General features: G+C 39.3%; 1 protein-coding gene across 1 annotated transcript in view; it reads left to right on the top strand.

Annotated features, from left to right (window-relative positions):
- The window catches only part of LOC108713473, a 152,950-nt gene that overhangs the window by 73,152 nt on the left and 66,196 nt on the right, over positions 1 to 13,602 (top strand). The gene's annotated exons all lie outside the window — the stretch shown is intronic.

Raw genomic sequence — 13,602 nt, 5'->3', positions numbered from 1 at the left:
ATTATGACTCATTTGCTGATATTACCTGTTGATAAATATTGATATCTACTAACTAGATCAGTTTAAAGTTGTTTTAGTATGCTGCACTAAGGAATATTTGCTTGTGTTAATTTAGGGACCCATAAACTAACTATTTATTTATTTTTTAAAGCTCTAAAAATGTGAGATTTATTAAGTGTAAAAACCATGAAAACCACTAATACAAAACTTCGCCAGGCTGATCCTATTGGGATTTTAAATCAATTCGGACATTTTTGAGGTGTTTGGATTTTTTTTTTTACTAGGAATTGTCTGAAAAGCTCAAATTTTTAGAGGTTTCGGAGGTATTCGTATTTTTTATCACGTTTTTTTCTGTTTGTACTTTTTTTTTATTCAGATCTTTTAGGGGCAAATTCATCAAGGGTCGAATTTCGAGGGGTTAAATCCCTCGAAATTCGACTGGGGAATAGAATCCAATAGGCAATTCGGGCGAATTTACACGCTGGCGAATAGTCGCATTGGCGAATATTCGCTTGAAGGATTTTCATTCGATCGAATGCCTTTTTATTCGATCAAAAACTTGGAAAACAAGCCTATGGGACTTTCCCATAGGCTTTTAAAGCAATTCGGTAGGTTTTAGGTGGCGAAGTAGGCAGTCGAAGTATCGACTATCAAATGGCGAATAGTCGCAGCGTTTTTGCACTCGATCTATTCGAATCATTCTACTCAGGCGAATTTACGCCAATTCGATAGTCGAGGAGCACAAAAAAACACTCGAAATTCGAAGTTTTTTTACTTCGAATCCTTCACTCGAGCTTGGTGAATTGGCCCCTTAATGTCATGACATTTGTGTTTTAAGTTGGGAGTTTAGTCGTGGTTTCAAAAACTTTTAAAACCTCTAAAATCTGAACTTTGATAAATAGGCCTCTAATGGGGGGGAATGTAATATGCTTTATTAGAGCAAAAATCTTTTGAAAAGACGCCTGCGCACATTAGCGACCATGTTTGTGCCATCTTTTACTCGTTTAAGACCTCAACTCGACTTCCTGGCAAAGTTTGCGACCAAATTGCTTTTGCGAACGTTCGATGTGTATGTAACAAAATTTTCACAAACCGTTTTTTGCAACAAAATGTTTAATGAAACTGAGGATGTGTTAAAAGTTTGCAATGCGCAATTAAGATTCGCAATGCAATTAATGCCTAATGAAGAATATTACATTATGACAGGTAAACTTTTATTTGCAAACTTTTGCTCTCTGCTTATGTTATTACATTTTCCCTTAAGAGTGCAGCAAATTCATATTTTCTCCTGTGCTGTTATCTTTATGGAAACAAATGGAAGTACTTAGCCACAACACTAAGGTTAAAGTAAAAGGTTTAGATCCATTTAGAAGGAAGACCATTAAAGATGATAAATATTGTATAAAAATATGGGCTATATCTGGGAATTGATCATCTCAATATTCCACTAATGGTCTCTATCATCTGTAATGTGATAACCTGAAAGGTATTAATGTTATTTTGAGCCCCCTTCTTCTAATTACAACCTGGGACATATATTTGCAAAATATTTCAGAAATGATCTTAAATTTACTGCTGCTTTGATCAACTAAAAGTATAATATAATTTAAAGGGAAAATGTAAATTTCCCTATCATACTTACAGTAATTTTCTTTTCCCAGCCATCCTCCATGGCAGCACACTAATGGGTATATTCCCTGCTTACCAATGGATAGAAGGATCACACCCCTCACTTAATTTAAGGAGTCCTGCCCCCTTTCCAAGTGTCTCTTTATCAGCAATTCTTCTGGCCAAACATCAACTGGGAGGAAATATTGTGCTGCCATGGGGGATAGCTGGGAAAAGAAAATTACGGTAAGTATGATAGGGAATTTTCCATTTTCCCAGCCATCTCCATGGCAGCACACTAATGGAAATTCCTACAGCAGTATCACAAATAGGGAGGGGGAAAAACAAAAATGCAATAAAAGTCTTCTCATGCTCAATTATTTAATATATGTCTCTTGGCATCTATTAGCAGCTGTTCTGAGAACTGATTCTTCAAATGAGGCTTCTGCTGCTGACTTGACATCCAGCCTATAATGGTTTATGAATGTATTCCAAGAAGACCAGGAAACCACTGAGCAAATGTGGTCTGTGGACAGGTCTGTCTCCACAGACCATGAATTTGCCATTAACCTAGTCGAGTGTGTCTTCAACCCACTGGGTATTTTGAGTCACTTTGAGGTCTAGGCTCCCTTAATCATAGATATTGCCCATCTGGAAAGTGTAGCTGTTTTTTTTGGACCGACTGGAATGATAAAAAGCTGTTGTCTTATGTAATTGTTCAGTTCTGTCCAGATAGACTTTAAGTAGTGATGGGCGAATTTGCGCCGTTTCGCTTCGGAGAAAAATTAGCGAATTCGACGCCGGCGCCAGTTTTTGCCGAATTTTTGCCACGAATTTAAGCGGGCGTTTTGCGAATTCGCCGCAAATTCGCGCCTGGCGAATAAATTCGCCCATCACTAACTTTAAGACATCAAGCAACATCAAGACTTGCAAGTCCATTTTCTGCTGTCTCCTTGATGATTGGCAATGTAATCTCTTGACCAATATTACGTACAGAGACTATTTTCAGCAAAACTTTGATTGCGCCTAAATTTTACTTTATCATTAAAAAAGCCCATAAATGGTTCCTCAATTGATAAGGCTCCCAATTCACATTCTCTTTGCAGATGTTATAGAAATTAGAAACAGAAGTTAAAAAGATAAAAGCTGTAAACTTGTTTCTTGAATTGGTTCAAAAGTTGAGGAAGCCAAATATTCCAGCACCACCGGAAGATTCCATTTAGGAAAAATGTTTTTGTGGAGGTCTTTCCTTTAAGAAAGCCTGAAAATATTGCATTATCAGGGGTTTTAGAGCCCAATGCTCTTTTGTTAAAGCCGGCAAGGCTGCCACCTGAGTCTTTAAGGCACTGACCTTAGTCCTCTCTCTTATCCTGACTTATCTCTTGAGAAAAACCTTGATAGCTTTGTATTTTCTGACGAGGCCAATAAATCCAAAACTTCACAGCCGAACCTTCACTCCACTTGCTGAAACACCTGGGGATCTAAAGACCATATGTGTCTGTCCAGAAATTGTCTCCCAGAAAGTCCTGCTTGCCTGGCAAATACACTGCAGTGATGTCCTATAAGCACCTCTCTGCCCATAGCACAATTACCTTTGGTTCTCTTAAAAGAACCAGACTTTGTGTACCTCCATGCTTTGCTACATAAGTTACTGCAGTCTTGTTGTCCATCAAAAACTTTCGAGTCATCAAACCTTAGCGTGGCAATGGTGGAGCTCAACTGCCATTGCACCCCCCTGTGATTGCTACTCTAGCGAGAACCCGGTCCCTTCTCTCCGGTTCAAACAGGGCAGTATTTCCCTCACTTCTGGGCACTGGCCAGGACAGAACAGGTGTTCTAATATCAAATAGGCTTTATTAAAACGCACATATTAATGTTACAGCAGTGGGTGTTCCAACTAATGCGTTTCGTGCCCATACAATCGGCACTTCCTCAGAGTTGTTCAGAATCTTTACCTGATCTGTACCAATGCCACTGATCTTCAATGCAAAAGCTACCAATGCCTCTGGCTGCTCCGCTGTACGTAATGAGGACCTAGGTGAGCTGGCATCTGAGACTAAGATCTTCCATTCTACAGTAGTTTGAGCAGCTCAGATTGTGGTGAGACAGCCACCAGGTTAACTCCATCTTCCATTCATCTGGGAGCATAATCGTTTGACCCAAACTCCTCTTGTTCCATTGACTTGGGAAATTGTTTTGAAATACCTCATGTGCCATCTTTCCCATGGGACTATATGAATAGTTGCTCTTAGAAGACCTAATATTGCCATATCATGTCTGTAAAAATACAAAATACAGCCTTACCTATACACCGATGATGTGAACAGCCTTCAGTGGGCAGATCTGACATGATGGGGCAGCTGGGGCAAAGCAAAAAATGAAATGTTTAGCACATCAGCTACTTCCAGGACTGACAAATGCTGAAAGTTGATTGCAGGCTGTTTGAAAACTCCTACTAACTTGATGTAATTTCCTGATTGCACATTTTCCCACAAAAAATGGATGCTAGTAACTTGATCCATAGAGAAATATAGAAATTCCCAAATCCAATATGGCCACTGCCATGATCTGCTCGCAAACTGCAGTTTAAGCTGACAAGTGCTGCAAACCCCGGTTCACTACGGGGGTCCCACGATCAGGAAAGCCCTTGGAGAAGCTCCTTACACGGGGCTTCACTTCAAGAGGGGGTAACTTGAGCGGATGGACCAACAATGGCCCAGGTAAGGCTAAAAGAAAAATCATTCCACAGGATCCTGCTACCCTGGCCAACAGAAGGAGAAAAAAAACACTGGGAAAGGGGGCAGGACTCCTTAAATCAAGTGAGGGGGTGTGATCCTTCTATCCATTGGTAAGCAGGGAATATACCCATTAGTGTGCTGCCATGGAGATGGCTGGGAAATAAAAACTTCTCCAGTTTATCTGGATCTGTAGACATCACACATGCCTTAACAAAATTGATTGTTATCCATAAAGATTATCATGTTCTTCTACTTGTAACCAATAGGAGTGTTTTCTCCAGGTAAAAACATGGTTGTCCATATTTTTTCTATGTCTATGTTACAAATGTGCTTTAAGGGATGCAAAATACCCCCTTTTTGACATAAGATCATTCATTTAGGCTTATGTAAAAAAAAGTGCATAGACACAGACATAAAGTACTGTACATAAACTAAAAATACATCTCTTATCCTGCCTGTGACTTGTTGGAGCCATTACCCAACCTGCCCCTTAGGCTCACAGAGTAATTCATCCTTTTCCTCACGATATTCCATTGTGAAGTGAAGGATCTTGGGACTTTAAAGGGATGGGGTTTTTTAAGTTAACCTTTAGTATGTTATAGAATGGCTAATGCTGAGCAAGTTTTCAATTGGTCTTCCTTTTTGTAATAGTTTCTTAATTGTATGCCTTCTTCTTCTGACTCCTTCCAGCTTTCAAATAGGGTCACTGACTCCTTCAAGAAATAAATGTAGAGTGTAAAGAGTGGTTGAAAAATTATTCATAGTTTGGAGTGCTGTTGTTTTGTTTTCCCAAAAGAAAGACTCTGTGGAGTTGTACATTTTGGTTTTGGCCAGGAATCCTAGTAGGGGACCTGCAGTAGTGAGGGAAAAATCCCCATGTATTAGAACCCGAGTGTGGCACTGATTTTGTTTTGTTTTGTTTTTTATACTTGTTTGTTCACAGAATCTTAACACCTAAATAATAAATGGACTTTACCCCGTGTAAGAACTGTCTGTTCATCTGATCCTGCTCACATAAATATACATATATATAAATATATAATTTTTTTAACATTTATGGGTTAAAAGCACATTTTCTACGTAAGGTCAAATGAGAGAGCTCATTTCATAAAGTCCAAAATGTTATTTAAAACAATTTCCATCCACAATGAGATAACATTCTAAGATAGAAAACATTCTTCTTTTTTAAAAAAAATCAAACTGGTTTGTTCCGCATGTTATGGCTTTTGTCTCTTATCTTAATCAATTTTGCCTGAAAGCTAAAACTCGTGGGTAAGTAGGTCTATGGCAACATGTGATTTTAAAAAAAAAAACATTTGTTTTTTTTATTTCCTCTAACACTGTTCTGTAGTAGCCTTGTCACCGTCTATGAAAAAAGAACTGTCTAGGCATTTTGCTTTTATGAGAGAGTGTAATTTACCATGTACTATGTCCCACATACTGTACTAAATGTTTATATTGATCCATATGAGTGGGCTCTCATGTTTGTGTTGGAAGGGAGACTTTACAGTGTGGTCTGTTAAGGTTTTTTTTCATTTGAACTGTATTAGAATCAATGGGCCAGTATGTGAATTTTACATACATTTTGCGAGAATCAATACCAGGAAAAAAAATGCTCATCCCTAATCTTAAAAGCTGAATATACAAATCCTTCCTTTTTGCAGTTTTCCTCCCTAGTTTCTGTGAAAGCATTTTGGGTTCAGCTTGCAGCTTTGGACTTCTTTAACATAACTTCCCATGTCATCTTCCATATCATGTGTCTGGCCCGTAGAACAGAACTGTAAATAGAGCTCTCCACAGTAGGGTCAACTCAATAGTTCTTCTTATAACTTCTATAGAGAGATACCACAGGCAACGTCTAATAATCTTATATTTCATAGTAAGTATTGCATTATAAACACTGTATTTTGTTATTTGCGTTGCCTGGAATGATTAGGATTCTACATGATGAACAGCGTAATATTTAGTATATAAGATTGTGGAGATTTCTAGATCTTTCTCTTGGATACCCCTCATGAAAGATGGTGGGTGGAGCTGTGTGTCCAGAAACCGAGTAAAAAGTAAAGGGTATCATTTATATAGTGCTTTTCACCCATGGGTTGTAAAGTAATCTTACATCAATCAAGGCAACCATTTATGGTCAAAGTATGCTGGGATTCCAGGAGATTCCAGGACTTGTCAGAAAGAGTTGTCACAGGGACTCAGACTCAGACTATGGTCACTATCATGGAATTCCCCATCGAAAGTTTAAAGTAACATGTAGGGCAGGAGAAAATTAGAAGAAACTGAGTGAAGAAGGACCTAAAGCTGAGTTGCTCTAAATACAAAAGACCAAAAGAGCTAGGTAGGTGAGGAACACTAAGCTCTACTGAGGAACTGTAATGGAGTTAATACTTTGGTGACAGAAGACCCTGTATAGGAGCCTCAAATGTGCTGGAAGAGGATTGAATTGATTTAATCTAAGAGCACCTCAGAGATTTAAAGCAGTACAGATAGACCCATTATCAAGAAAGCTTCAAATTTTAATAAAATTTTAAGCAAATCTACAGTAGCAGCATTAGTCGATTTACATTATACATATACACAAACGAAACAAAGACTTAGGGCAGAAATACTATTTTAGTGTTCTATGCCAGCCAAAGCCCACCACATCCCTTTAGCAGGGAAGAACGCTGAAGATGTACCCGTAGCGCCGCATCTTATTTGCGGTTTCGCTGTCAAGTTATCTGATCTTAGGGACAGGCTCACACTATACTGTATAGAGAATATAAAAGTGAAAAATACAAGGCTGATTAGTTAAGGCTGGCACAGTAAGGTCAGTTTATAAAATATGACATTACTAGCCATATTAAGGGGTAGGCAGAGTAGGCACGTGCCTAGGGCGCAAAGCTGGAGGGGCGCCAGGCATGTACCTTCCATGCTGCCTGCCTACCCCTAATTCGATCCCCTCTCTTCAGTAGAGTCGGCTTGCGCGTCCATTTGCGTATGCATGCCAGCATCCGTTGGTGCATGGGTGCCAGCATCCGTTAGGGCATATATACTCTAGCGTCCATTTGCCAATGCGCGCCTGCGTCCGTTCACGCGTCAGTTCACACATGCGCGCACCAAGTCAGCGCTGCGGCCAGCCAGGTTGCCTAGGGCTGCTGGCTGGCTGGGCCCAACTCTAGCCATATTTGTTTTTTGAATTTAGTTCTCCTTAAATATTTAGACATATACCAGTATACATGTACACTATAACTTGGCGAAGATATTGAACTTAAACTTCAAACATTAGAGTTAAGAAATTTGGCCGTCAGGAAACTGAAGGTCCTTGATTAGAGGAGTAAATGAAAAGAAGACTATGGGAGATGTTGTTGTGGCAGATTGTATTAAAGGGTTATTTGCATAAAAATAAAAGGGTTTAAACCTGCAAACAATGTGAAATACTGTGTAAAGTAATGTTGTTTTAGCTTATTTAACTGCTTTAAAATTGTTAATATGAAATGCATGAGAAGGAAATTTCATACTTTTATGCATTTCAAATGTTTTACCCGCAGCAGTAAAGAGGTGTTTGACCTTGTGTGGGTGGGGAAAGTGTTTTCCTTTGGGCTACAAAACATGATTGTTTGAAAAGAATGAGGCTGAGATACATGATACCAGAAGTAAAGAAAAAACAGGTGTTCATTATAAACTATTGTAACCCATTTTTGGCCACCCCCTGGTGTCAAAGTGGTACATCACATAATTCTTACCAATGCAGGTCCTGAGTCCCCTTTGCTAAGTGAAAGGTACTGGGAAACTCCTATCTGGCAGTGCCTCAACCTAATGCGGTCCCGGAGTACACCTGAGGATAGTCCCATTAGGAAACAAATCAATCACACACTTTATTATATAAAAATATAAACTTTATATAAAGAAGTGCAATTTTAAAGGGGAAGTAAACTGTAATATTATCCACATAAATGCATTCAAAGCATGACCCACTACCCTAGGAACCTGCCGCAGTCCAGTCTGGTAATTCCCTGCCAGGAAAAGTCCCACAACTCCATTTTGGCAGCCCAAGAGTCTCCATCCCTTGTCCCCAAAAGAGTACCAGTCCTAGGTAGCGCTACCTGCCCAAATACCTTTCCCGATGGAAAGTATTTGCTCCCACGTGGCAGGCACACAAACAGCCTGTTTCTCCAAAACAGGAGATCACTGGATCCTCATCCTTTCCTAACCCTCCCCTCAGGTGACACTCACTCCAAAGGAGTCACACAGATGGGTAGTCTCAAACAGAGCTGAGAGGCATCCACAGCGATGATCTCTTTACAGGCTCCAGACTCTCCGAGTCGAGCACATAAGGCTTGAATCCTTCAGGTATTTGCTCGCAACACTATCTGAGCTCTCCCAACATCCATTGCTGAACAGCAGCTCTCAACACTCTCCATAGTGTGAACATACAAATCCGGAAAGCCAAACTCAAACCCTCCTAGGTTGAGCTTTCAGGCACTGGAGGATCCTGCCCAGCTTTGGCAGGCCTGTCGAACTCCCTTTTGCCTGCATTTTGCCGGATAGGCTTCACTATCTCCACAGTGAAACAAGGTTCTGCAGCAATCTGTAATCTGTAAATCTGTAATGGCTGACTGAGCACATGGCATCTCCTTTTATATTGTTGCACAGTGACACCTTGTGGCTGCCTTTGGGATCAGCCATGCTGCACCAATCACAAGGGCTCTGCCCCTTAGGAAACCCTGTACAGTATATACCATGAGGCTCCGACTAAAGGGGAAATTAACCCTTAAGGTCCCTACACTATAATTATACATGCAATTTGAATATCTAATTTACATATAGTAAATTTAGTAGTGCAAAATAGTGGAACATGTGAATATTGGCTATACTTGGCCAACCTTGCATGGTAGCTAACAGCCTAGCTCATGGCCAAACAGACAAATGACATATGAGGGGCCACATATAGTATGGCTACCTTTCTATTGTTCCCTTCCTTCAGGTCAACAACTTGAATGACTGAAAAATCAGAAAGTGACTGTACATTTGCAGATCACATTGTCAAATATAACCATTTGACAAACTGATTGGTATGCAGAGTACATGGATAGATGTCAGAACCACTTACATGCATCAAAAGTGATGTACAATTATATCAGAGGATAATGCACTGGCACAATCTTGTTTTTTTACACGTCTCCTGTAACCCTGTGTAATGTTTGGACCACTGGACTGTACCCCTATATCTCCTGTCATGACTTCTCCTGTTTTTCAGATTGGATGAAGAGGATTGCAGAGACGTTGGACGAAAATCAGGAAAGTAACAAGAATAAGTAATTCATTTAAGGAGGGACCCTGTGGTGGTGAGTCAGATGATTGCCTTTTACAAGGTATTATGATAAGTAATAATTATAGTCTCTTTTTCAACTGGAAAATAATCAGCAAAGCACCTACAATAAGAATGTTCTACAAGGTACTAAAATTGATGCCAAATTAGATAAAGAAAATGGTTTGGATAACTGGCTAGGGTCATTACCAGGCATTTAAGAGAGAAGTATAGAACCAAGTAGGAGTTTTTTCGTGGAACCTTTTTTCTGCTTTTTGGCCACCAGCAAAACCTTCAACTTTCAAATCTTCCACAAACCGGTGTCAAAATTTGCCAAATTACATTGTAGTCAGTGGGAAGGCAAAATGAAATGCATTTTTCACTCAGTACAATACTACACACATACCCTACATTGTTAGATGATCTCCTATCCACTTGGCTACAACTGCTTTTTCAATAGAAAAAAAAAAGTTCCCACATTGCCAATTTCTTAAAAACATGTCTGTGAATTTAGACATTACCTCTGGTTGACTGGTAATGGCATCTACTACTACACATAGTAACACTGTTGCTGTTTAACCGAAAAGTACAATCTTCACTGTATATGTCACTACCAGCTTACAAACACAGGCACAACTAACAAATCCCAACAGGTAATAGCTGGGTGCTAAAAGTACAATTGCTGAAATCACATTGCTTAATGTGGAAGGAGATGGAAAGATAATATGATATGCATCACGTGAAACTGCCCGCCTGGCAAAATACAAAATTTGTGGTGAGACCATACGTGGCAGAAAAATTCACTCGCCACTACTGACATCCTCCATCATATTATACAGTGGTGGAACAGGTCATTCTTAGCACACAAAACAGTTATATGCCAGTTAATGGCATTCCCTGCACATTATGTTTGATCAGTGATGAGCAAAATTTTTCATCAGCCATGGATTCACGGTGACAAAAAAAGTAAACAAGACAAAGTCACCATAAGAAAAAATGCCCAAGTGAATTTAATGCATTTGGGAAAAAAAAGTCGCCACAAGAAAAAACTCCCGTTGACTTTAATGCATTTGGACCAAAAAGTCGCCATAAGGAAAAACTCCCATTTACTTTAATGAATTTGGAGTGAGAAAATTTGTAGTGCCTGTATATCCAGAACTCAAGCTAAGCTCCCTGGTCTCGGCTCTAACTTCTGCCTCTAACCGCCGCCTTTCACCTCGGGAGGACCCCTCAGCTAATCAGATGCCGCCAGGTTTTATTTGAGAGAGGAGCAAAACTAACGGTTCTGGACGAGCAAAGGGGCACGATCGTCTCACCAGGATACTGGAAGGGGGAACAGCACCAGGAACAGGCAGGCCGGGCCAGCACAAGCAAAGAATCCTCAGACAGGATGGAATCATGATAGGAGAATGTAGAATAGTCAGTGGACAGGCAAAGGTCAGATTGGAGAGGTCAGAGAAGTCACAAGCAGGCTAGGATTAGGATCGGAAAGGTCGGAGTAATTAGGCAGGCAAAGGTCAGGATTGGAGAGGATCAGAATAGTCAAGGTCAAACACAGAAGATCAATCAGGAATCACAAGGACAAAATACCCAGGAACTTCACTAATAGAACCTAACAACGGTAATCTCTTGTACACTGAATTCCCATTTTATACCTTTTGAATTTCGTGCCATTGCGCATGATGTCATCACGCTGGTGCGTAAACCCGGAAGTGCACCGGCGCGCGTACCATAGGGGAACCAGACATGGAAGGGAAAGGAGCAGCACAGCGGTGGACCCCGCTACCCACTAGACCACCAGGGTGAGTCCTTAGTCGCCCATTGACTTTAATGCGTTTCGCACATTTTTTGCTCATCACTAATGATGATACATGAGCAAAGGCATGAAATGTAAAAGCATTTCCGTTGACCTGTGAATTACTAAATGATGGATAAACCATTTCTACACTGCAAACGAAGGGTCTTTACGTAAGACACCCCTGACACAGGTCCACAACCAGGAACCAAACATGAATATCTTGCAACATACCTTTCCCCATCTCTCACATTCATTTGTCCAATTGTATGCTTTGTTTCAGGTTTATTTTCCTGCTCTTCAACTTATCGCCTTACTGTATGTTATTATGACATACAAAAAGTAAATACAAAAACAAAAGTAACTGTATTGTATAAAAGCTGTTGTGCAACTTTTACATCATAACCTGAGAACCAATTTGCATTTTCATTCTTTGTGCTATGTTTCCTTTTGTTTCCTTTCTAGAATCCTAACCATCAAGTTCTCAACTGAGAGCTTCCTATAGGGCAAAGTATGTACATTAATTAGTCTTATTTTACAATGCTGTCAAAGTCAGAAGTAATTTGAGCAATATTTGTCAGGGTATAGCTTTTACTGTTTAACTGATAACTATACTATTTCATGTGACAGGGAATCTACAATAGAATACAAAAGAGAGTGCACATAGAGCAGAACTATCTTAAATTATAAAGATAAGTAGTAAAGCCAATAGAGCCACAAAGTGTTTAAAAAAGTGACTGAAGAGCTATATTCCAGAAGATCCAGCACTGTGATTCTCTTCCAGATCTATTCTTTTGGGTATATACTCACAATATTTATTGGAGTCTTGATGCAAATAATATCAGTCCTTCACTTCATAGTAATGCTGTTGTTAACTTGGGGAGGCCTATTTATCAAAGGTCTGATTTAAGCTTTAGAGGTTTTTGAAACCATGACTAAACTCGCTTTCTCTAAGACCACAAATGTCATGACGTTTTATTAAAATATCTGAATTTAAAAAAAAGTATGAATGGGAAAAGTAGCAGAAAAGTTGTGAAAGTCAAGAAAACTTTTTTTTTTTTGAGTTGTCGGACAAAAACTACAAATCATAAAAGTCCATGTCAAAAAAGTTACAAGAGGCTGCTTTTTGCCACCCCTTGTAACTGGCCGGGTACTGCCGTCTGAGGCACCGCACAGTCTGTGGTTCTCACTTTGCATCCTGGCAGGAACAGCCCTGCAGATAACTATATCTTTAAATTGTAAAAGGGATATCTGCCTTGACTTCTATATGACCTTGTCCGGTTTTAGCTGGAGTATTTTTTGGGGTATAAAACATCTCTGAACATTTTGAGTTTTTTTCCTCCAAAAATGTGAGTTTTCTCTTTTAAAAACTTGAAAAGAAAAAAACAACGCTTCATTAATAGGCTCCTAAAAGTAATTCTGAAGGTAGAAGGAAAAAAAATTTCCCACTATGTGTAAATAAAACAGAATACTTAATCATAAGGCTTGTATACTTCATTGTGCTATAGTACAACAGGAATTGTAGGAAATAAGTTACAATTTGCTTTAAGGTTTTTCCAGTTTCATGAACATCCTGGGAACTTGTAAATATGTAACACTCTCAGGATTTTGATCTCCACTTCATTAAAGGGGGATGGGTCATCTTTAAGTTAACTTCTAGTACAGTATGTAATAGAATGGCCAATTCTAAACAACTTTTTAATTGGCCTTGATTGTTTTCTTTTTGGTAGTTTTTGAATTATTTTCCTTCTTCTTACTCTTTTCGGTTTTCAAATGGGAGTCCCCGACTCCATCTAAAAACTGCTCTGTAAGGCTACACATTTGATTACTACTTTTTATTACTTCTCTTTCTATTCAGGCATCTCCGATTCATAGTCCAGTCTCTTATTCAAATCAGTGCATGTTTGCTAGGGGAATTTTGATTGCTGAATTGCCGCTGATGCTGAATAAAAAGCTAAATAACTCAAAAACCACAAATAATATAAAACCAATTGCAAATTGTTTCAGAATATCACTCTCTACATCATATTAAAAATTAATTGAAAGGTGAACAACCCATTTAAAGTGTGTATATGATACACCAAGAAATACAAACATAATTATTCACACATTCCTTCAGCATCTTCCCTTACACCTACTCTTGGGGAAGGAGCAGCAGCCCCTCC

The sequence above is a fragment of the Xenopus laevis genome, chromosome 4L (assembly GCF_017654675.1).
Source record: "Xenopus laevis strain J_2021 chromosome 4L, Xenopus_laevis_v10.1, whole genome shotgun sequence".
Classification (NCBI taxonomy): domain Eukaryota; kingdom Metazoa; phylum Chordata; class Amphibia; order Anura; family Pipidae; genus Xenopus; species Xenopus laevis.
The sequence above is the reverse complement of the archived record's forward strand: the minus strand, read 5'-3'. Positions and strand labels throughout refer to the sequence as shown.